Raw genomic sequence first — 22,328 nt, 5'->3', positions numbered from 1 at the left:
GAAGTGTGAACTGAAACAGCTTTTATTTAACCCAGAGAGAGACACTGAGCCTCTCTTCTAGGGCAGGATAAATGTGACAAATCTACTGTATCTGCTGTCACCATTGAAACTAACCCTGATTTCCCATCCTAGAAGTAGGCCCACTTTTTCCTACAAGGTATATAACACCAAGATTTCAGAAAAGTGGGTATATATTAATATGTTAGTTACTTTTCACCTCAAGAGTGAAAGTAGCTAACATACAATAGGATTTCTTACAGGTTGATACCATTTTACTGTCCTCATGGAAAGCCCTAAATTGCCATATGGAAAATACTGCCACACAAACCTAAATGCCCAATATGTGAAGGTCCATTCTAATTACACTTGCCTCCATCCTGATCATTCATTTTTCTAAGACAGGGCATTCTAGACTTCTAGCCTTAGATATTTAACAAATAAAATTAAAGCATCATTAGTAAGCAGACATTTTAACTTGTTAAGGACAGATCATTCAAGAGTATTTTAGCTAAGATGATTCAAAAGATCAAGAGTTTTTATTTTTATTTAGAAATGAATATTGTTGATAAAAATTCTACATCCTAACATTTTTCTCTTTTGATTTTTTTGTAGGGACAACATGGCTCTATTTCTTCATGTCATTAAAAACCATGTGACCTTGTAAATCTGCTATAGAATAAACAGCCTGGAGGTAGTTACAAGAGGAAAAGGCAGGCATGGTTTATCAGAAGAGTATGCATCATATACTGAACATCAGTCTTTCCATGTGAGTTGTTAACTGTTTGGGGTGTAAATGTTTCTCCACAAAGAATCAGATATTCCTTCTCCAACCATTCCTCTACTGTGGTAAAACCAGTGCCATAAAGTCATTGCAAAAGACAGCAAACTTTGTTATTGTAATGGGCTTTTTTTTTTTTTTTTTAACAATAGGTCTAGCAGGTGGCATGTGGCTATGGCTGGGTCTAGCTCCATCTCCAGGGTGCCAAGATGTCCCTCAAAGTTTCTGTGGGAGGAATTTGTTGGTGGGATTTGGATTGTAAAGGCACGCGAGCATCTGCTGCCTCCCTGGTCTCATTACCATTCAGACAATTAACTCCTGTGGCTCTCGGCTGGGGAGCCAGGACCAAGGACTCTATTTTACTGCTTTTCTGACAATGCTCATTATCATTCATCTGAACTTAAGAGTTCTCAGGCTTTCAACTCAGTGGAAAGTTTTCTCAGGAAAATAGATCACACACTGAAAAGCACTAGGAATGAGAGAGAAGGAACAGAAAACTGGCTAATACCCAAACCAACACCTGGAAGGAACTGGGATTCTGGAATGTGGAATTTAATTTTACTTTATAATAGCAGGCCATGTCTTTCAAGATGGTGTCATATTTCAAAGGCCAGTGTTTGGTCTCCTGGTATTTTTCAGTTAAGGAACTATGATCAGTTAACAATCCTTATTTCAACTGTCCTTATTGATTCCAGCCTGAGTTTTGCATCCTGTAGAAGCTTTGGTCAAGACTAAATCTTTGTCTCCAAAAAGGGTTTTGAGTAATTTACAGTAGAATCAAGCAGAGCATTTTGAAATGCAAGGAAGGAAAGATTCATGAAAGATGTGACAAACTCAGGCAAGCCTGTTATTTCTAAAGCTTTAGTCAGTCTGATTAATCAGTATTAAGTTGCAGTTATCAGAAATGCTACCTGAAAATTAAAGTTGTACTGTCTCTTTAACCACTTGTCTCATGATAAATATTCATAAACTGCAGTTATTAACAAGTTTATCTTGAGCCAGATTGAAGTGATAATATATGGCTTTTTTCTAGATTAAATAGTAGAAGTCTGTCATTTATTGACATCTAGACTACAAAGAGGTTAAAAGAAAACCTCCTTCTTTGTTACTAAATAAGTGATATAAGAACTACACCTCTTAAAGATAAAACTTAATTTTGAAAAAGAAGCATTTAAAACAATCTGGCTCAAATGGACTACAAGCTTCTTTGTTTGAAACAACAAAAGAATAATTAGGCTGTTAAAAGCTGGGAAAGCTGTGTTATGTGGTGGAAGCTATGAAGTTTTATTTGTACTTTTATGAAAAAATTAGGTTGTGAAAGAAAGTTTACAAAACCATTTTTTTTTGCAATAAGTAAAACTTCAATGACTACAGTTGAGAAAAAAGTATAATATTTGTGATATCACTATTGAAAAATTTTGTAATTATCAAGCTTTGTATTTTTTAGAAATGGGAAACAACTTTATTGATCCTGATGGCACTGCTTTTCTTTTGAACTCCATAAGTCAAAAAATTGCATTTATATGTATATATTTAAATATAACACTAAGAATGATGATATTTTCAAGAGTATAAATTTATTATTATAAATTTAAATTGCCTAATTTTATATGCCATTCTATACTCTCCTCCAAAATGCACATTTTCACAAGTAAATCAAAGGAGAAAATTAGATAAATACTAGGGATGTGATATAATTCAAACAACATGTGAATGGAGAAAAAAAGCTCTCGGTATTCTAATGCTCATTGTTTGTAATAACTCATGTTTGGAAGATAGTAATGTGTAGTGGAGTTACAAAAAATGCTTTGCCCCCCAGGCTGCTTAGACAAAATAAAAGCATCTGAGTTCCTTATATCTTATCTTGGTATAAAGTGCTAATACTCCATTAAGAAACTCACCTAGTATTTCTTGACAGCTTAGAATAAAGCACTTCAAGTTATTTCTGTATGCTAGGGGTCTAATATAAACATCTCTGGAACCACAGTGCCCATTTAGGCTTTCACAGTAAGGCTAGAGACCCAAATCCTTACTGCGCTTTACTTTTCAGAAGCATGGTTGAAAATTGTTTTAAAGGTTGCATCCATGGGAATGACATTTGTTTCCTGAGTCCTGGTACCCATATGAAATGCTTAGTTCACAACCTTTGTATTTCTAGTCTTTCTCATCCCAGACCGCTTGAATCCCACCCCTTGCACCACCCAGAGCTCTGCCCCAGTGTATCAGGAGCCAGTCTTGTACTGAGTCAGAAAGAATATAGGAACATTGGTGCTCACCAGTAATTGATGCTTCATTGAGTCTGACCCCAAGCCTGGTCCCTGGCTCTAGTTAGACTTCTTCCTTACCTGGCATGTCAATCTCACCTACTCTCCCAATTATAATAGTTGACCTTAAGACTGTCCTTGGTTTTGCTAGTTTTATTCTCCTGCCATTCCAAATCCAAGTTAATTCAATCTTGCTCCAAATGCTTTTGGCTGTTGCCTTTTATTAGCTGGTGAAATTCTGTAATGCTGATATTCCTTTGGAAATCACCCCTGGAATCCTCATTGTTTGCACCACCTACCTGTGAGAGTACCAGTGATCTCATGTTATACTGCCAAGTGCTCCTAGAGTGACAGTTTGTAGTTAGCTGCCAGACCTGCTGATGTTCTGCCCACTACATTGACTCTTCATTCAATGCTTTGGATGAGCCTTCTAGCATTCGTCCTGCTCCAGTAAGAGGTTTTATTTACAGCTTCTCTCCCTTCATGGCCTCATGTGCTGTCACGTGTTGAACCCAGCCTTGCTGGTTAGAATCGCCCATGTCCATAACATAAATGAGAATTTACCAACATTTCTGCTTGTTAGTGCACTGCAGAAAATGCGAACTTCATAGAATCTGAACACATACCAACTAAAACTTAAATTCTATTTAAAGTATTACACAAGTCTGTGGTATAGAATATTGTTAAAAATAATGGTATACCAGCATATTTGTTATTAATACAATTAGATCTTCAACAGCAACAAATTGTGTCTTATCTTTGTAAATCATGTTAGTGATGTTCAGGTCTCGCTTTTTAATTGTATCTAAAATAAACAAACCTATAAGCCAGGACATGTCAATTAAGTCAATTTCAGTAGTTGGTTAAATCATTATTATGCTAAAAACAATAAGAATTGTACATAACCATTAGAGCAAATGTATTTGCTGTATTTTCTCTAAGGATTCTAATATGAATGTATATGTATACATATAGATATGGGTATATACATATATACTTTCATTATTTACACGCACATGCATATATATATAGGTCATTTATCAATATAACTCAAAGGAAATATGACATACAGTCACATGCTAAAATATAATTAAAATAATAGAGTGCACATTCTCTTCAGGGTTATAAATGTGACAACATCCAAATGTTTAGTAAATGTTTTCTAAAAAAGCATATGCTCACAGGCACATGAGTTAAATCCCGGAGCAGATACAATGCTGCATAATGAAGCAGCTGGTATTACCTCTTACAAATTAAAAATATACTAATTTAATATTTTCATGATGGGAATGGAAAGTGACCTGAATTTTCAAACTCTAACACACAGGCAAATATAAACAAATGTTACCTTTCTTCAAGTGTGTGAAAAAAAATAATTTTCCTTATAAAAAATAAAATCTTACCATTCATTTAGAAATAATTTGTGTATGTCACTAACAAAATTGATGTGCTGGTTTGGTTTTAGAGGGAATATCTGCATTATACTCATGTTACTAATCAATGTTAAAAAGTCATATTCACATTTTGCCTTTGAGTGCTCTTTGAAAACTATCGTGTTATTAAGATGCTTTTGACTGTTTTGCCCTTACAAATGTCCTCTTAAATCATGGAATAAGGCTGTTAAGCAAATGTAAAATAAGTCAACCATGAATTGTATGGCATATGGGCAATATCCATTAAAGAAGTTTGTATGTAGATAAAAGTAAAATTCTATAAAATGGAATATCAGAGTCTAACTAGATTTGGAAGATAACTATTATGAATGCTACACTAGTCAAATTCCTTGGGTAAGCTGACTATTATTCCTAGGGTTTTATTCTGTATATTGAACAGGTAGGTTAAATATTGTGTTTAACTCTTTTTTAAAAAAAATGCAATATAGAGACAGTTTATATTTTATTCTTCAAAATAGTATTTCACCTTAGGTATTTTTAAATTACAAATAATTGATTGGCTAATAAGTCTTTCGATGAATGATTATTTTATAGACTGATTACACTGATTTGCAAAACTTCTGCTCAGGGTCACAACAATCTTCCTTATTAGCCATGGCTTGCTTATTAAGTAGTGATTCTCAATTGCAAATGCATGAGCCTTAGAAAAATGTTTTTTTCAATCATTCCCCTTGGTTGGTCATTGGAATCACCTGAAGAGCTTTATAAATGACTGCTGGCTGAATCTCACTCCTAGAGATTCTGATTTAATTGATCAGCCTTGCTCCCTGGGTAGTTTGAAAAGCTCTCCAGGTGATGATAATATGCAGTCAAGGTTTAGAATCATTTCAGTCAACTCTTTCTAAAAACAAGTATTTTGACTATGAAGAAGATTATGTCTATATTATGCATGAAATATTGAAACAAGGAAACTGACTTATTATGTGATAGCAAAATTGGTGTTATTTATATCTTTGTTCAGATTTGAGTATAGCAACAGAAGAGTGCCTAAAGAACATTGGTCCGTGGTCAGGAAATAGGAAGGGAAGGGGCGTGAACATCTGTGGGAGAAGAAGAAAGAGTGAGGAGTGGAGGCAGCCACGGATATTGTGAGTTAAAGCACTCTGTTAAACCTTTTCTACCTTACAATCCTTTATCCTCTAACGTTCACGTAAGAGTTCAAGTTCTATAAAAAGGATCTTACCTTGGGAGGGGGGAGAAGAACAACAAAACCAGCATTCATTACACGATAGTTATTTTGTTATTTTGCCATTCAATCTTAAAAAAAATAAAGACATTAAATTGGAAACAAATCCTGCCTTTGGTGATACCCTGGAAATAACATGTTACTTCTTGACCAAGGAGAAACCAGGACTTACACATTCATACATGATGTTACATATCTCCATGCAGCCATTCTAACAGTATGAAAATCAGATCCTTGATTCCGCCTTAAAAGTCACCTTCGCTCTCCGTGAAAAATGAACTGTCAATTCAAAGGCAATCCTGAAGAGGAATGGTGATAGATGTGTTACAATACAAATGCTATACTTTAAATGATTTAAAATGTGAAGGGGAGCCAATAAGAACTCTGAGGCAAACTGGGAAGCCAGGTGGCCCTATAAAACATGAATTTAAATGCAATAGTTTTCTGAGGGAATTGGATTAGGCCATTCCTATAAGGAAGATGGGATATCTAGGCTAGGCCTGGTGAACAGGGATGGCAGAGAGTAGAGTTTTAAAGAGTTAAAGAGATTTCTTTTTTCCCATCACTATGGGGGAGTGCCTGGAAAACTATTTAATACCTTAACCATGTGCCAAGTTACTTGAGTAATGTGAAATTGATACCTTACTCTGTAGCTCAAGAACTAAAATTATTAAACATTAATTTTTCTCTTAAATGGTGTATTATGGAGGACAATTGACTAAAAAGGGCAAGGGGCATGTGTTAAAAAAAGAAAAATAGATGAACACAGTGAAAGCAGAGGCTTGATATCGGAGAATTAGAGGTTAGCATCTGACTGGGGAAGATTGTGACAGACGCCATGCCCATCTGGGTGGTCTGATTTATCATAGGCTTTGTCACTGATTTGAGATTTGACCTTCAGGCAAATTAAATGTGAAGAGACATGACCCTCATTCTGTCCTAATTTTTTTCACCAGCTTGCATTATAATTATTTGACTAGATGAGTCAGTTGGTCAGTCAATTAAAATTACTGTCTTAGCACTTCATTTTCTGATCAATAATCATCTCTCTTTATGAAATAGAGTAATTACCTCCCTTAAAATTATTATTATAAAAATCAAATCATTGAATAGCAATACTACCAAATAAATTATTTGGACAAAGCTGTTCATTGAAGCACTATTTATAATCATAAAAAATAAAAATAATTTTAAATTGGAAATAACTCAAGCACTTATCAATAGTGTACTGCTTGAATAAACTATAAAAAAATCCATATGTGTAAGACTGTGCAGCTGAAATGAATAGCTGTTCTACAGAGAGACCATCAAGTCATGGAGAAATTATGTAGACTATGTTGCACCTCGTCTAAGAATATTTGGATACCCAAATGTGTGTGGGTGTAACTTTTTATATTTTGAAACATCAGAGATATTATCCACAAAATTTTAAAAAGCTCATCAATGGAGAGGGGAGAGAATAGGTTATAACTGAGAAGGTGAATTTTTTTGTATGTATCCTGTTTACATATTGAACTTTGGAATAATGTAAAATACTCTATAATTATGAAATAGAAGTGAATTTTAAAAATCAAGAATGATATGAAAGGAACATACATGTAGAATCAATGAGATCCTTTAGTGCCCTAACTGTGGTCTCTACCATTTTTCATTGAAAGGATCTAGGGTTCTTTGGAGAAAAGGTTGCTTCTTGGTCTGAGACAGAAAATGTGTAAGATAAGCCTGAATCATCTTATCAAAACAGAAAGCAAAAATGTTGGCAAAGCCTGGAAGGATAATGTCTTTAGGACTCAGGAGCAAACTTGAATAGACTCCTCTTAGCCAAATATGGAATCATTTTACCATCATTAAGGATAATAACTACAATACATTAAAATGCATAAAAATTGTTTAAATCCAGGAATTCATAATGATAATAAAATTGTTACTGGTTTCATTTTAAATATGCTAAGGAGGAGTTCCAGTCATGGCTCAGTGGTTAATGAATCCGACTAGGAACCATGAGGTTGTGGGTTCAATCTCTGGCCTTGCTCAGTGGGTTAAGAATCCAGCGTTGCGGTAAGCTGTGCTGTAGGTCGCAGACGCGGCCCGGATCCCACATTGCTGTGGCTCTGGCACAGGCCGGTGGCCACAGCTCTGATTCAACCCCTAGCCTGGGAACCTCCATGTGCAGGGGAGCGGCCCTAGAAAAGGCAAAAAGACAAAAATAAATAAATAAATATGCTAAGGAACAAAATATCTTGTAAGGAGAGGGAAACAATTGAGATTTATTCTACCTTTTCTACATAGCCTCTACTTCTAGTTAACCAGAGATGATGTGGAGATGTTCTCCTTTTGATAGAATAATCAGGTAAAAGAAGAGGAATGCTAAAATTAGAATATCACCGTTTTTCAATCTGTAATGAAATAAAGTATGTAGGCAATGATTTTCAGTGATTGATAATATCACAAAAAGACTACCAGAAACATTGTGTGCCTCCTGGAGGAAAATACACCAAATATACACCAACACTTAGAAAGTAGAGTGTCACAAACACTTTAAACACCCGATCAATTCTCCAGATTAACAAATTACAGGAAATATGGGGAAAGAAAATCATGCTAAAGACACTACTGGAATGCAATCAGCAAACCCTGAAACTCTACAGAAAAAATAACCTACAACTTCAACAAAATTTTCAGAAAAATTAAAGAGATGAAGTGGCAAACTCTACAGTAAAAGACATTTTGATTAATCATAAAATATGGCCACCTTTTTGTTCACATCTCGAAGACAAAGTAACTTGAGAAAAATTAAAACAATTGGGAAATTTCTATAATGTTAAGGAATTATTTTTTAACATGTAGTAATGGTATTCTGGTATGTTTAATTAAAGAGCCCCCATAGGGGAAAACAAATCAATTCAGTAAAAATGTTTCACTTTAACTCTAAGAAACACCCTAAAAGATTATTTCTACAAAATAATTAAGTGTATGATAATGTTATATTTTAAAAAAACTAATTGCACAATTAATAGCACCAAAAATCACTGACTTATTTCAGATGCAACTTTAGCCTGAAGATTATTGTTGTTGTTTTAATCAATAAATCAATATGGCAATATCCAGTGCCAGTAATTTAGAAATAGTTCCAAGCAATGTGGCTTTCTGGCAATTGTCCTTCCTGAATCTGACATATAATCTAAAAGTACTAGGAATTTATAATCTCTTATTGATTTATATACTAATAAGTAATCTTTGGGCCGTTGGAGCCCATATTTGTGTTTTAGCTGGTAGAAATACCAACATCTAATATTGTGTAATTAATTTGTGGAAAATAGTTTCCTGAGTAACTGGAATGAAAGAGAATGAAATGGTAAATGATAGTTGAAACATATTATTATCAATCAAGTGCCTTCTTTATGGTTTTCATTTAATCACCAAGGTCATGAGTTTATAAAACATCCATTTATATTATTTCCTAACATTTTATATCTTTATAAATGCCTGTATGAGTACGCGTATACATGTTTGGACATGAGTTTGTGGAAATATGTGTGTCAGTGAGAGAGAGGCATCTCACAGTGGTAAACAGAATAGACACTAAGAGGTTAGATTTTCCTGGGTTTGATTCCCAGTTCTGGCACTGCTACTTACTAGTCAGGCAGACTTGGCCAAATTACTGATACTTAATGATTCTCAATTGTCTCATCTTAAAATAGGGATAATAAAATACCAACCTCGTAGTCTTTCTTTGAGTATTAAATGAGATAATTATTTTGTACAATTTAGCACAGTCTCTGGCACCAGTAGCACTTAGCAAATGATATTTCAGGTAAACTAGATGAGTTATTCATATTGAAGTTTTTAAAAGAAATTATTAGAGTGTATAATGTAGAAGGAGACTGAGAATAGAGGGTTTAATTTTGAGGCGATTCTTCTTAATATTATTCCTTCCTTTCCTTGGCTTATCTTTAATGAGACTGAAAAATTCCAACCCAAATCACTAATCCTGTAAAGAAGAGTCTAGAAATCTGTGAACACTCCCTGTCCCCACTAGAAGTAGCATGCATAATGGTCAAACTTGATTTTAAGGTTTGTCATAAGCCAGGACCTTCAGATTGGAATTCATTCAAATATTTTCATAGGAAAGTAGACGTGATGCAACGAAGTGTCTCTAAGAATACAAAAGAACCAATATCTGGTCCCATATCTCATATTAATCATAAGATAAACAAGGCTTCTGGAACTGTGGGAGTTCTATTTACAAATGATCTCAAAGTCTTTTAAAATGGTGGCAGAATTACTGTTATTATTCATTTCATTTTCCCACAACAGATTTGACTGATTATAATAAAAATTCCAGACTTCATTTTAAGTGATCTCTGTAAAGTTTAATTCTTCCCTTCAAAAATTGATATATTGTCCTCAGAAAACTAAAAATAGATTTAACATTTGATCCAATAATCCCCCTCCTGGGCATCTATCCAGAGAAAACCAGGACTCAAAAAGACACATGTACTCCAGTGTTCATTGTAGCACTATTTACAATAGCCAAGACATGGAAACAACCTAAATGTCCATCGAAAGAGGAGTGGATAAAGATGCGGGACATATACACAATAGAATATTACTTAGCCATTAAAAGGAAAGAAATATGGCATTTGCAGCCACATGGATGGACCTAGAAATTATCATGCTACATGAAATTAGTCAGACAGTGAGATACCAGCATCATATGCTGTCACTTACATGTTGAATCTCAAAAAAGGACACAATGAATTTCTTTGCAGAACTGACTCACAGACTTTGAAAAACTTCTTATGGTTTCCAAAGGAGAGAGGCTGGGAGTGGGGGTATGGGCTGGGGGTTTGGGATGGAAATGCTGTAAACTTGGGTTGCAATGGTCATTGTACAACTATAAATGTAATAAAATTAATTGAGTAAAAAAAATTGGATTAAAGTGGGGTTTCACAAACTTTAGTCACTCATGTAACACCTGTATGGCTTTTACTGTATCTCAGCACAACCTGTTATTATTTATGAAATTATATTTTCTTCAAACTGACTCTATTTTAAAATTTTAAAAAAGAAAATTTATACTATTACTTCAAACAGTAGTAGAAGAAATCAAATGGAAAATGAAATTGCTTACCATATATTAAAAATATATATACTTAATGAAAACAACGTATTGTTTCAAAATTAAAAAAAGATGACAATTACATCATCATCATCAATTGTTCCCCTATCATGGACTTTTACAAGACCTTGCATAGTCCATATCTTAGTTACCTTTCTAGCTTCTTCCCTCATTATACTACCCTTCAGTCTCTTTTTCAGGAAAATGTCACTCTATCCTAAGTACTTTTCACAGGGCCTTTGCATTTATCACTTCTTCTACCTGGATGTTCTTTCCTTCTCTCTATGCTGGTTAATGATAATTTTTTCTTTACCTCTTAGAGAAGTGTCCTCTCATCATCTGATCGTGTCAGATTCCCCTATTACAGATGTTCCTAGTTAGCTCTTTTCCTGTGAAATTGGTAATTTTTCAATTACTTTTGAGACTACTTGACTGATTACTCTCCCATTAGTATCCGAATTTCAAGAGGGCAGTGATTAGGAATGGTTATGCATGTCATTTTGTCTACAGCAACTAGTATCATGCCCAGCTCATGATGAATGCTGAAAATATTTTAAGTAAATGAAAAATAAATGTATTCCTACCATATTTTTTGAAAACAATGAAAAAAGTTTCTATATTTTTAAAAAGAGCAACCACCCTTTTACTCCTCTTACTCTGTATTTTCGTCATTCCTAACCACGCTTATTTGAGTTTGATAACTATCTCAAAAACAATTCAGTATGGGTTTTGAGATGTTGCTGTATTTTTCTAGAGAAAGGCTGTATTTGCTTTCTCATATAAAAGAAGGGTTTTTGCAGGGAAAAAAAAGGGGGGGATTGTCAAGGTGATTTTGTTGTTTAAATTTTTGATTTTCAAAATTCTTGAGTCTGCCAAATGCTCCCAGGCGGTGGCATTATTGTTACTGGTGCACATTATTTTCAGATTAGGTCTCCATTTTGACATGAAAGATCATTGTAAATTATAAATTAAACAAATCACAAACTCATTAAAATGAAAGTGAAAGGCCCCCCACGGAACATCTAAAATCATACTGTATACTTCCATGATAATGAATACCAGGCTGAAAGACAGTGTTCAAGGTCACATTATGTCATATTTATGAAGATTTTATGGTGTACAAGGCATTTTCTCATATGCAATGTGTTTTGATTCTTTCATAAGTATGAAAAATTGGGCAGAACAAGTATCTATATTCCATTTAATAAATGTGAAGCCTCAGTAAATGGCCAAGATTTTACTGATATCTTATGGTAGGTGCCTAGTTCCAAGAGTAATATTCTCTCTGAGTTAGAAGGAACTGATTTTAAAGTAGAGTAGATATTAGTGAAGGTCAAGGTACTTTGAGGTTAGTATTGGGGGTACTTCCATAGAGTCATAAAACTGTGTAGAGCAATGGAAGGAGTTTGGTTAGAAAAGAATCAAAGGGAAAATCTACCAAGCATTTCAGTAATTGATGGGGAAGGATTGGAGTATTGTAGATAGAAACAATAAAGAGAGAATTTATATAAGTAATATAACAACTTATAATGTAATCAAATGACATAAGCCTCAAAGAGGATAGACAGTGATTCAAAGAGAATATCAAGATTATCCCTTAATCAGATGTATATGAGTCACAGGAATATTAGGGTACCAGGCACCAGGAATCTATAAAAGAATCAACAACTTTAAGGGAGAGCTCAGTAATAGTTATGCCAAGGTAGTTCAGGGATCATCCTATGAAATATTTGAGGCTATTTCCCTGTGAGATAGGAGGGGAGTATAATAAAATGAGTGGAAGAGAAAAACAACTTCAAGCATTTGGGAAGGACATAAGTGGAGGAGGAGAATGTGCAAAACATAAAGTGATGAGTGGAGAAAGAACTGGTCTCGGAGAGACAGGCTTGTGGGAAAGAGAGGACAATTACTGACTTAGTAGGTGTCTGACTTTGGCAGAATAGTCTTCAGATCTACAGAGAAAGAAAAGCCCGGGGATCTAGAGATAACATGTAAGGAAATACAGGATTGAAAAGAAGACTTTTGTGTCATGGCCATGACAGTGACAGGAAGGTAACAAATGAGTGAGAACTTCTGTACAATTTTCTTTGCATTTTCAAATCTGCTGAGATTCTGAATGAAAATCTATGAATTCCCACTATGACATGTTCAATCTTGTTTTACATTTTGAATTCAAGGAATGAAAAAAAAAAGGTTGCCAAATGTTGCATTCCATGAATTGGTTGTGATAACTAGAAGACAGGAAAAAGTAATAGAATTCAACAAAATGTGCTTTCCTAAAGAAGAAAATGACAGAAGGGGAAAAAAAGGAATTTATGGATGAAGACAGAAAAATTTAGAGGGCTTGGTAAATAAGGATGGCTTAGATTAGATGGTCCTTATTTGACTCCTTTCCCACCCTGCCACCCCCACTTCTTCATGGAATGCATGGAGAATGCATGGTTTGAAATTAACTAGGAAGTTAGTTTGATTTCTGTCAATATATGAACCTCACTCTGTGCTTGGCTTGGACTCCACTTTTGGAGACACAAAATAAACAAGGCTTCCTAGATATTCACTATAACAAGGGAGATGAGATGTGCATAAGAGTGTTACATAGAACACAAGTGTTGAAATTTTCTGGGAAATGAAGCTGTAGGAACATAGAAATGTAGTTCTTAACTATGTCACAGACTGATGGATGAAACTGTGTATAAACTGGACCCTGAGCATTGTGTAGAACTTGTACAGGTGGAGACGGAGCAAAAGAAAATCAATAGGAGCCCAAGAATATTAAGATGGAGGGGAAATTCCAGGGAATGTGACTTTTGTGGAAGAGAAAACTGGTAATTCAGGCCAAAAAGGAAATATGGAAGGTACCAAACACTTCTAAAGACTCTGTTAAAGGGCATTTGTATTATATTGGTTATAAACTCCTTTCCATTGCAGATCCAATGAAAGCCGTTACTTCTCATGCACATATGCACTTCAGATAATATTTTACCCACTGTTTCAGGTTTCACAGAGAGCCTCTAGCCAACAGCAAGCTCTGATTATAGACAATGGGAATTAAATGAAAACATGAAAGAAAAATGATAAAGTTTAAACAGTTTCTTTGCTCTATATGGGTTTCATCATTTTACTCAACTAGGATTTTGGATACAGCATAGACTTAAATCTCTGATAATACTTCCTAAATGTGGAAGGACTAAAACCCTTCTCTGAAGAAGGCTATACAATTCCAACAGTAGATGCTTTCAAGAAGTAAACATCACCTTGTGAGCATATATACCTGGTTGTGTGTATGTTGATTTATCTCTCTGAGAATTGTACTGCTTAAAATGAAAGGAATATATTTATTTTGAAAGCTAAGAAAAATGACTGGCTTTTGTTCCCCCCATGTTATTTGCATGGAAGGATTTTTTATCACACAGACATTTCTTGAATTAGAAAACAGCTTTCACAGATTTCACCCTTTGAAAATGACAATATCTAATCTCTTTGCTTTCATGAGCCATCCCTGCTTTGCCAAATATCTCAGAAGGGGAATAGTAAACTATTTTTCACAGATCCTCCATAATAGATGAGATATGAAATGAATTTCATGGAAGTTGAGCACCCTGGAGGTTATTAGTTTTCTGTAATATATAATGTTATTCTGACATCATATCATTATCATTATTTTCTTGTGCAACCAACCTAAAACATTTGAAAAATTTATCAATTTTATCATTTATGGATCTTAATAAAGAACATGTATCCTTTTCTTAAAACCATTAACTATGCAGGACATTTTTATGTTAAGTTGTACATGCATGCACTGAATATAAAGTATATTGGGAAAATAATTAACCAATACTTAGTTAAGGCAATTTACAATTTTCTTAAAGAGGGCAATGTGTATTCAATTAAGACACTAAATTCTTAACATATTATAAAAATGCTTAATAAAGGAGTTCTCTGGTAGCCTAGTGGTTAAGGATCAGGTGTTGTCACTGCTATGGCTCAGGGCCCTGCTGTGGTGTGGGTTCCATCCCCAACCTGGGAGCTTCCATGTGCCATGGGCACAGTAAAAAAAAAAAAAAATGTCAAATAATATACATTGTGGTAGCAAAGGTTAAAAATGCTTAGAACTTGAGTTCCCATTGTGGTGCAGCAGAAACTAATCCAACTAGGAACCGTAAGGTTGCAGATTCGATCCCTGGCCTTGCTCAGTGGGTTAAGGATCCGGCATTGCCATGAGCTGTGATATAGGTCACAGACGTGGCTCAGATCTGGCATGGCTGTGGTGTAGGCTGGCATCTACAGCTCTGATTAAACCCCTAGCCTGGGAACCTCCATATGCTGCAGATGCACCCCTAAAAAAAAAAAAAAAAAAAGGGTAGAACTTTAAAGTCAAAATATAACAATAATAAGTGATCATTTGCTAAACATTAAACTTGCGGTGCCACTAACATATTTTTTAATATTAGTGTGTACACATGTATTTTGCCTCACCCCAGTTTTATGAGAGAACTGAATATGTATACGCAATCCTTCAAAGGTTCAGTTTTGAATTTTTCTTAAGTATTTTCAAGCAAGCTTCAGAGTCAGTTTTAAAAGTTGGGAATTTAAGATCTTTATCTTTTATTGACAATTTTCTCCCCAAAGACTCTAGAAACCAATATTAAAATTGTATATGTTTGTTAAAACTAATAAAAATACACACTTAAAAGGGTGAAGGTTATATAAATTGAACCTCAATAAATCTGACTTAAAGATACAGAGCACAAGAAAAGGGATAATGTAAAACTTGTAATGTATTTCACTTAAAAAGTAGTAATATTGCTTACAATTATCAGTATAACCATGAACTAAAGACACTTTTGTAAATCAAAAAGCATCACTCCTAGAGATTACCACAATTGGAATAAAACTCGAAATTCTCCATTGATCAATAGTATTTTTTCATTTTAATGTTAACTTAGCATTAATTTCACCATTTAAAAAAACCCCATAGCATTAAAAATTAAATACCTCCTCTTAGGTTTCTGGTGGGAGATGTCAAAGATTTTTCTTGATCTATGTACTACATTTCTTGTTTTTATCGTTTAAAAGATTTATAGTTATTTGTCTATTTAGCTAGCAGATGGGAAGTGATTTTGTGATATTCTGCATTCATCACAGAGTCGCTGCTCATTCGTGTTTTTTTTCTGTTTCAGAGGGAACCAAAAGAAAAATAACTTCCATTATATTGGCGCTAGTTTCCTTATGGTGCCATTATCAGAATCCTTTAGACTAATTCTAAATATGAGTCTGAGCCCTGGGTAGCAATTGAAATTAAATACACAGCCTTGTTGTACTGTAGCTAGTTGTCTGGTTATGTGATTCTATGCTCTTACTCCAGCAAACCACCTCCACTCAATTCCTGCACTTGTCGTCCCAGTCTTCCCTCTTAGAATTCAATAATAGGACTGCACCCACGGCATATGTAGCTTCCCAGGCTAGAGGTCTAATCAGAGCTACTGCTGCTGGCCTGCGCCAGAGCCACAGAAACGCCAGATCCGAGCTGCGTCTGAGACCTACACCACAGCTCACGCTGGATCCTTAACCCACTGAGGGAAGCAGGGATCGAACCCGCAACCTCAGAGTTCCTAGTCAGATTTGCTTCCCCTGCACCACGATGGGAACTCCTTTTCTGCTAATTTCTAATTGCTCCTACTGCTGACTACTTTTCTTCTTTCAGCTTTAGATAAAACTTTATTCTCCCATTACAGTAAAACTAAAATCACAGAGCCAGTGGGTCCAAGGAGTATTATTACTTTTGAAAGGAAAATAATCCTGTCCTCTTTTCCAGCTGTGTCATAAAAAGGAGGTGCCTAATCTGGTGTGGATATTTACAGACGTCCCACCTTCCTCTCCAAAGGCAGAGTAAGAGAGAACTACTATCACTAAGTGTTCCATTCCCCAAACTCAGCAAGTAATAGCCTGAGAGTGCTCCCCACCTTAAGAACAGACAAAAGAGCCTGACCTTCTCCTTCCCAAGTGATTCTTAGTTTTAGTCCCAGGAACTAATTCTTACATAGCATTTTTCTTCCCAGTGCAAAGCATAATGTTTCGCACCTGTAATTGAGAAAGGTCCTTTCTCTTTCCAAAAAGCACCTCTTGGAACATTGTCATTACTTATGCAAATATACACCATCTATTCAAAGGATGAAGAACTCTTCATGAAGCAGATAAAGACAGTATCCAAAGGAAGAGCCTGAACTGGACTTCACCATTTTTGTTTTGTTTTGTTTTTGTTTTTTACCTGTTGCATTGTTCTTTTTAAGGGCCCTATATTTTAATTCAGTTGAGACCACATTAAGTCCTGGACGTTACTTTTGTATAAATCCCATTATGAGTGTCTTTGGATGGTATTCTCTTTGTTCCATATGTTAGGAAAGATTTCTATTTGTGTTAGTAAATATGTTATTAAATCCCAGCAGATTCTGTTTAGCTATTCTTAAAATAATGTACTCAATAGCTATAATTTGTTTTGTTGTTGTTGTTGTTTGGTTTTATTTTTTTCATGGCCATACCTGTGGCACATGGAAGTTCCCAGGCCAGGGATTGAATCTGAGCTGCAGCTGCAACCTCTGCTGCAGCTGTGACAATGCCGGATCCTTTAACCCACTGTACCAGGTCAGGGAATGAACCCATGCTTCCGCAGCAACCCAAGTCACTGCAGTTGGATTCTTAGGCCAGCATGCCGCAGCAGGAATTCCTCAATAGCTGTAATTTGGATTCTTCCATATGAGGAGTTATATTTGGGGTGTGAGGTCTTAAAATGTAATAAATTGAAGTACTCTAGTTTTTCATTAGCTCATCACCTACATCAACTACTGAAGTATAGTTGGCTTACAATGTTGTGTGAGTTTCAAGTGCACAGTGAAGTGATTCAGATACACTTATGGAAATACATTAGCCCTTCCTCCTATAACTTTACACATATTATATCTTTTGTTCCTTACCAAAAATTTATGAAGTACTATTATTAATGTCCATTTTAATGTTGAAGAGGATGAAGTAGAATTCTTATTTAAGTAACTTGCTTAAGGACAAGCAGATAGTAAAAGTTGTATTTGGATTTGAATCCAGAAACTCTGGCTTCAGGGCTCATGCTCTTAACCATGCCTCGATTCAACCTTAGCAGATAGCATTTTAACTGAGCCTCTCCCTCCTTTATGTCAGACACCTATGTAGCCTGTTATGACTCACAGTTTTAGTGGAGTCCATGCTTGCTGCCCATACTGTTTTCCTTTTACTAGTCCATGATGTTTGAAATAGATGGGTCGCTCTAAAAGATATCCTGCCAAAATGTAAAGCTATAGGAGAATTTTCAATTATGGGATGGAAAAAAAACAAAACAAAAAACCCGACAAAAAGCCACTGCAGGATGGGAACAAGATTTTGAATTATTAAAATCTTCAAATCCCTAATCAGAGCATGTATATCAAAAAGATTTAATATAGGCCTTCTGAATTTTTATCCCTCATTCCTAAAAGAGAACTCATTGACCTTTCATCTACTTGTCATCAAATACTTCAAAAAGTATATATAAAAATGGTAAGTTTGCAAAATACCTAGGTTTTAAAACTTATTTCCTCCCTCCATTTTGCAGCTTCTAAAAAGCAGTATTGTATTTCCAAGGGTGATTTACAACAAAAAGCAGTTATTTACAGAGGCCATACCTCATGCCATTCTTATAGAGTATAATTTCTTGAAAAAGTAAGAACTCTTACCTATTGTTGTTGAGGAAACTACTTTCTGTGTATTTCTGAGTCTTTTTTTTAATTGAAGTATAGTTGGCTTACAATGCTGTGTGAGTTTCAAGTGCACAGTGAAGCGATTCAGATACACACACACACAAACTTTTTCAGATTCTTTTCTATTATAGGTTTCTTCAACGTATTATAAGATATTCCCTATGGTGTACAATAGATCCTTCCTGGATCTTTTTACCTCACCCCTTGAGTGTTCTTATAATTTTGTTGTTCTCGTCTTATACACCACCTCCTCCATCAGTAATAGAATATGTAGCTTAAGAACTTAGCACTAGTGGCCTCAGCACTAGTAACATGTTGAATAGAATTATCCCTTGTTGTAGGAGGCTGTTCTGAGTGTTATAGGATGTTTAGCAGTATCTCTGGCCCCTACTCATTAGCTGCCAATGGCAACCCTCCCCTCCTCACCTCCTTGTGACACTAAATATGGCTTTACATTTTGCCAGATGTCTCTTGGGAGACCCCTCCAGGCCCTATCCCAGGTTGTGAACTTCTGTCTTAAAGCTTGGAAAAACATTCTAAGTTCCTAAATGGATACAGGGTCTTCTACATAGCTGTCAGCTTTAAATTTTAGTGTAAGGAGAATTTAATATGTTAAGATATACAGGCTACAAGACGTCCATTAACTATTGTGGTCTTTGGATTCAGACTCTGCCTCTAGTACTTGGTAATTATGTGAACTCTTTTACCACAGTCCCATCCTCTGTCAAGCTGACACTATGACCTTGTGCTGATTGTTTTCATTTGGTCCTCCGGATTGTCCCTTCCCTTGTCTTCCCAGCCCAGATAGCTGGTCTCCCAAGACTGGTTCCATCCTGAGATTCTATGATCTTATAAACAGTTTGCCTGAGGTTATAAAGCTTGTATCTGGAAGATGTGGGCTTCATAACTAGGAACACTGCCTAACATCAACCCAGTGCTCACAACACTAATAAAACTAACTTCCTATTTTAACAATTCTAATTAGGAGAGGTTTGTAACCATTATTTAATGTTTTCTATGCCCCTAGAACTGTTCTTAGTCCTGCCTATGCTTTCTGTTATTTAATTTTTAAAACTGCATACAAGATTATCGTCTTCCTGCTTTATCAGATAAAGAAACTCAAGTCAGACATCCTTTTTGTGTGGTATCCTACTCATTGACCATTCTTCCCTCAATCTCTGCTTGATTTGTTTCCTCGGAACAGTGGGATCTCATCATGGATATTACCTCATCTGAGAGAACTTTTGTGTTTGCCATGTTATCTACGGCCAGTTTCCTCTATTCCTTATCTACCTCCTCCTGTATAGCACTTATCTATGATTTCTAATTATTTTATCTATATAGTTGTTTTCTTGACATTTACCTGCCTTTCCTCAAGGATTCAAAAGCAGAGCATCTCGTTTAATTTTGTTTCTTCAATGCTTAGCATGTCAACAGAAACAAATGTATGCCTGATGAATGATGAATGAATGAATAAAGAGACACAAATCTATGAAATGGTGGAGATAGGCATTGAAGTCAGACATTTCTGAATTGAAAGCAAGACTCTAAACCACTGTGGCTATTTCTTTTTGTAATCCAAAAGAACCTCTAATTCTTAGAATACAAGGGCAGCCAAGGGATACAAGCTTCTCTCTGGTTTTATCATGTAAATTTCATCCTTGATCTTTTTCTCACTATGGACCACCCACTCTCCCAGCACTCCCAACCACGGGTCAGTTTCATTTTCCAAAATATACAATTAAACCAATCACTTGTCATCACATACATTGCTACTTTCCTCCATGTATTGTCTTTGTTTCCCACACTACAACAGTTTTCTCATTGGTTTTCCTCTACTCTTTGTGTCTTGATATATTCTCCATAGAACAGTTGGTTGGGATTTTTTAAAGAATTGTAATACTGGAGTTCCCGTCGTGGTGCAGTGGTTGACGAATTCGACTAGGAACCATGAGGTTGCGGGTTCGATCCCTGGCCTTGCTCAGTGGGTTAACGATCCAGCGTTGCTGTGGCTGTGACATGGGCCAGTGGCTACAGTTCCGATTCGACCCCTAGGCTGGGAACTTCCATGTGCTGCGGGAGCGGCCCATGGAAAAGGCAAAAAAAGACAAAAAAAAAAGAATTGTAATACTATATTATTTTAAATGTCCCCTTTAAAATGAGAATAAAAGCAAACTCATTAGGCTAGCCGACAAGACCCTAGCCCTTCATATCATTGCCTGCTGCTCTCCCCCTCATTCACTTCTTCTCTATGTAATAGCCTTCTTTAAGATGTTGAGCAAGACAATAAACTCATTCGTTTTTTTCCCTTAACCCTGACCACTCTATGTAAGCTGCCTCATCAATCATTCGATTCCATTTAAAGAAGTTTTTCTTAACTATCCTCAATAGCCCATAAATGTTTATTTTTTTCCCCTCTGTAGCATTTATTACTATTTAGATTATTTATTTTTGTGTTTAGTGTGTACCACTCCACACTAGAGGGTTTAGAATCTTTATCTAGGGCCTAATTATACTTTCATTTCCTAAAACAATGCCAGGCACAAAGTAGACACTCCATAAAAAATTAGTAAATTAATTAATACACACCAGTTGATACTCATCCTAGACTTTCAGAGAATTTTTAGAATAATAGCTTAGTATCATGTTCCCTATTGTTCTTCTCCAAACACTTTTCTAAGGAAAACTCAAACTAAATCTAATATGCTTGAAATAAGGCAAAAGTTTTTTAACTGCAAGTGGTTTATACTAAATTCAACTACTTTTGACTAAAACGTAATTCCTTAGCTCTTTTATCTGAGAAAACCAAGGGGGTGATGCTCAAGCTAGGACCTGAAGTTAAAATACCTTTGGCTACCTGATCTCTCTGTCTCTTGTCTTTCTCTCTGTCTCTGTCTCTCTCTCTTTGTCTCTCTCTCTCTTCTTTTTCCCTCTTTTTCACTTTCTCAGTCTCTGCTTTTTGTTCTTTGTTGACTTCATTTTCAGATAGTGTCTCTCTAATTGGTATCAATATGATCACTAGCAACTCCAAGCTCATGCTTACTAATCTCAGGCTAAAGAAAGGAGCTCCCTCTCTCACAGTGTACATGTAAGTTTTTTCAACTTACTTTTTTGCCCCACTCCAGGATATAAACCCACCTTAATAGTAGGGGAAGTAGGTAGGTCCTTGTGTTATAGTACCAGGAAAACCACATGAAGTGGAAGAGGGATGACTGCCCCAAATTTCTGAAAGTTCAGAAAAGAAGAAAGAGTGCTTAATGGCCAAGACATAGTGTTGTTTCAGTGACTTACTGAGGGAAACGTGCCAGCCATTCAAAGATATCCAGGATAAGCAGATCTGGGTTTATTCCAATCCTAGAAAGATAGATTTAGGTCTCTTTGGCCTTCCTTTTGAATTTGGATGGTGACATAAGTGGTTCAGCCTCTAGGAAATCTGTCCAGTTTGGGTTGAACTTAGCTATGAGATAATAAAATGTATCAACTAGCTATGCTCCATTACTTACTCAGTGATACTAAATGAGAGTTAAAAGATCAGCAAGGCATTCGGTTCTTCATTAATACATTGTAGCCATTGTATTTTTAACTTATATAGACTATGGTGTTCTATGTATATATGAATATTTGCATTTTTTAACTTATATAGACTATGGTGTTCTATGTATATATGAATATTTGCATATTCTCTTTGACATTTGCATAGGATAAACAAACATCTTTAAGAGTTGTTACATTTCTTCATTTTAAATATATCAGTCACC

The sequence above is a fragment of the Phacochoerus africanus genome, chromosome 10 (assembly GCF_016906955.1).
Source record: "Phacochoerus africanus isolate WHEZ1 chromosome 10, ROS_Pafr_v1, whole genome shotgun sequence".
Taxonomy (NCBI): domain Eukaryota; kingdom Metazoa; phylum Chordata; class Mammalia; order Artiodactyla; family Suidae; genus Phacochoerus; species Phacochoerus africanus.
Note: the sequence above shows the minus strand (reverse complement) of the source record.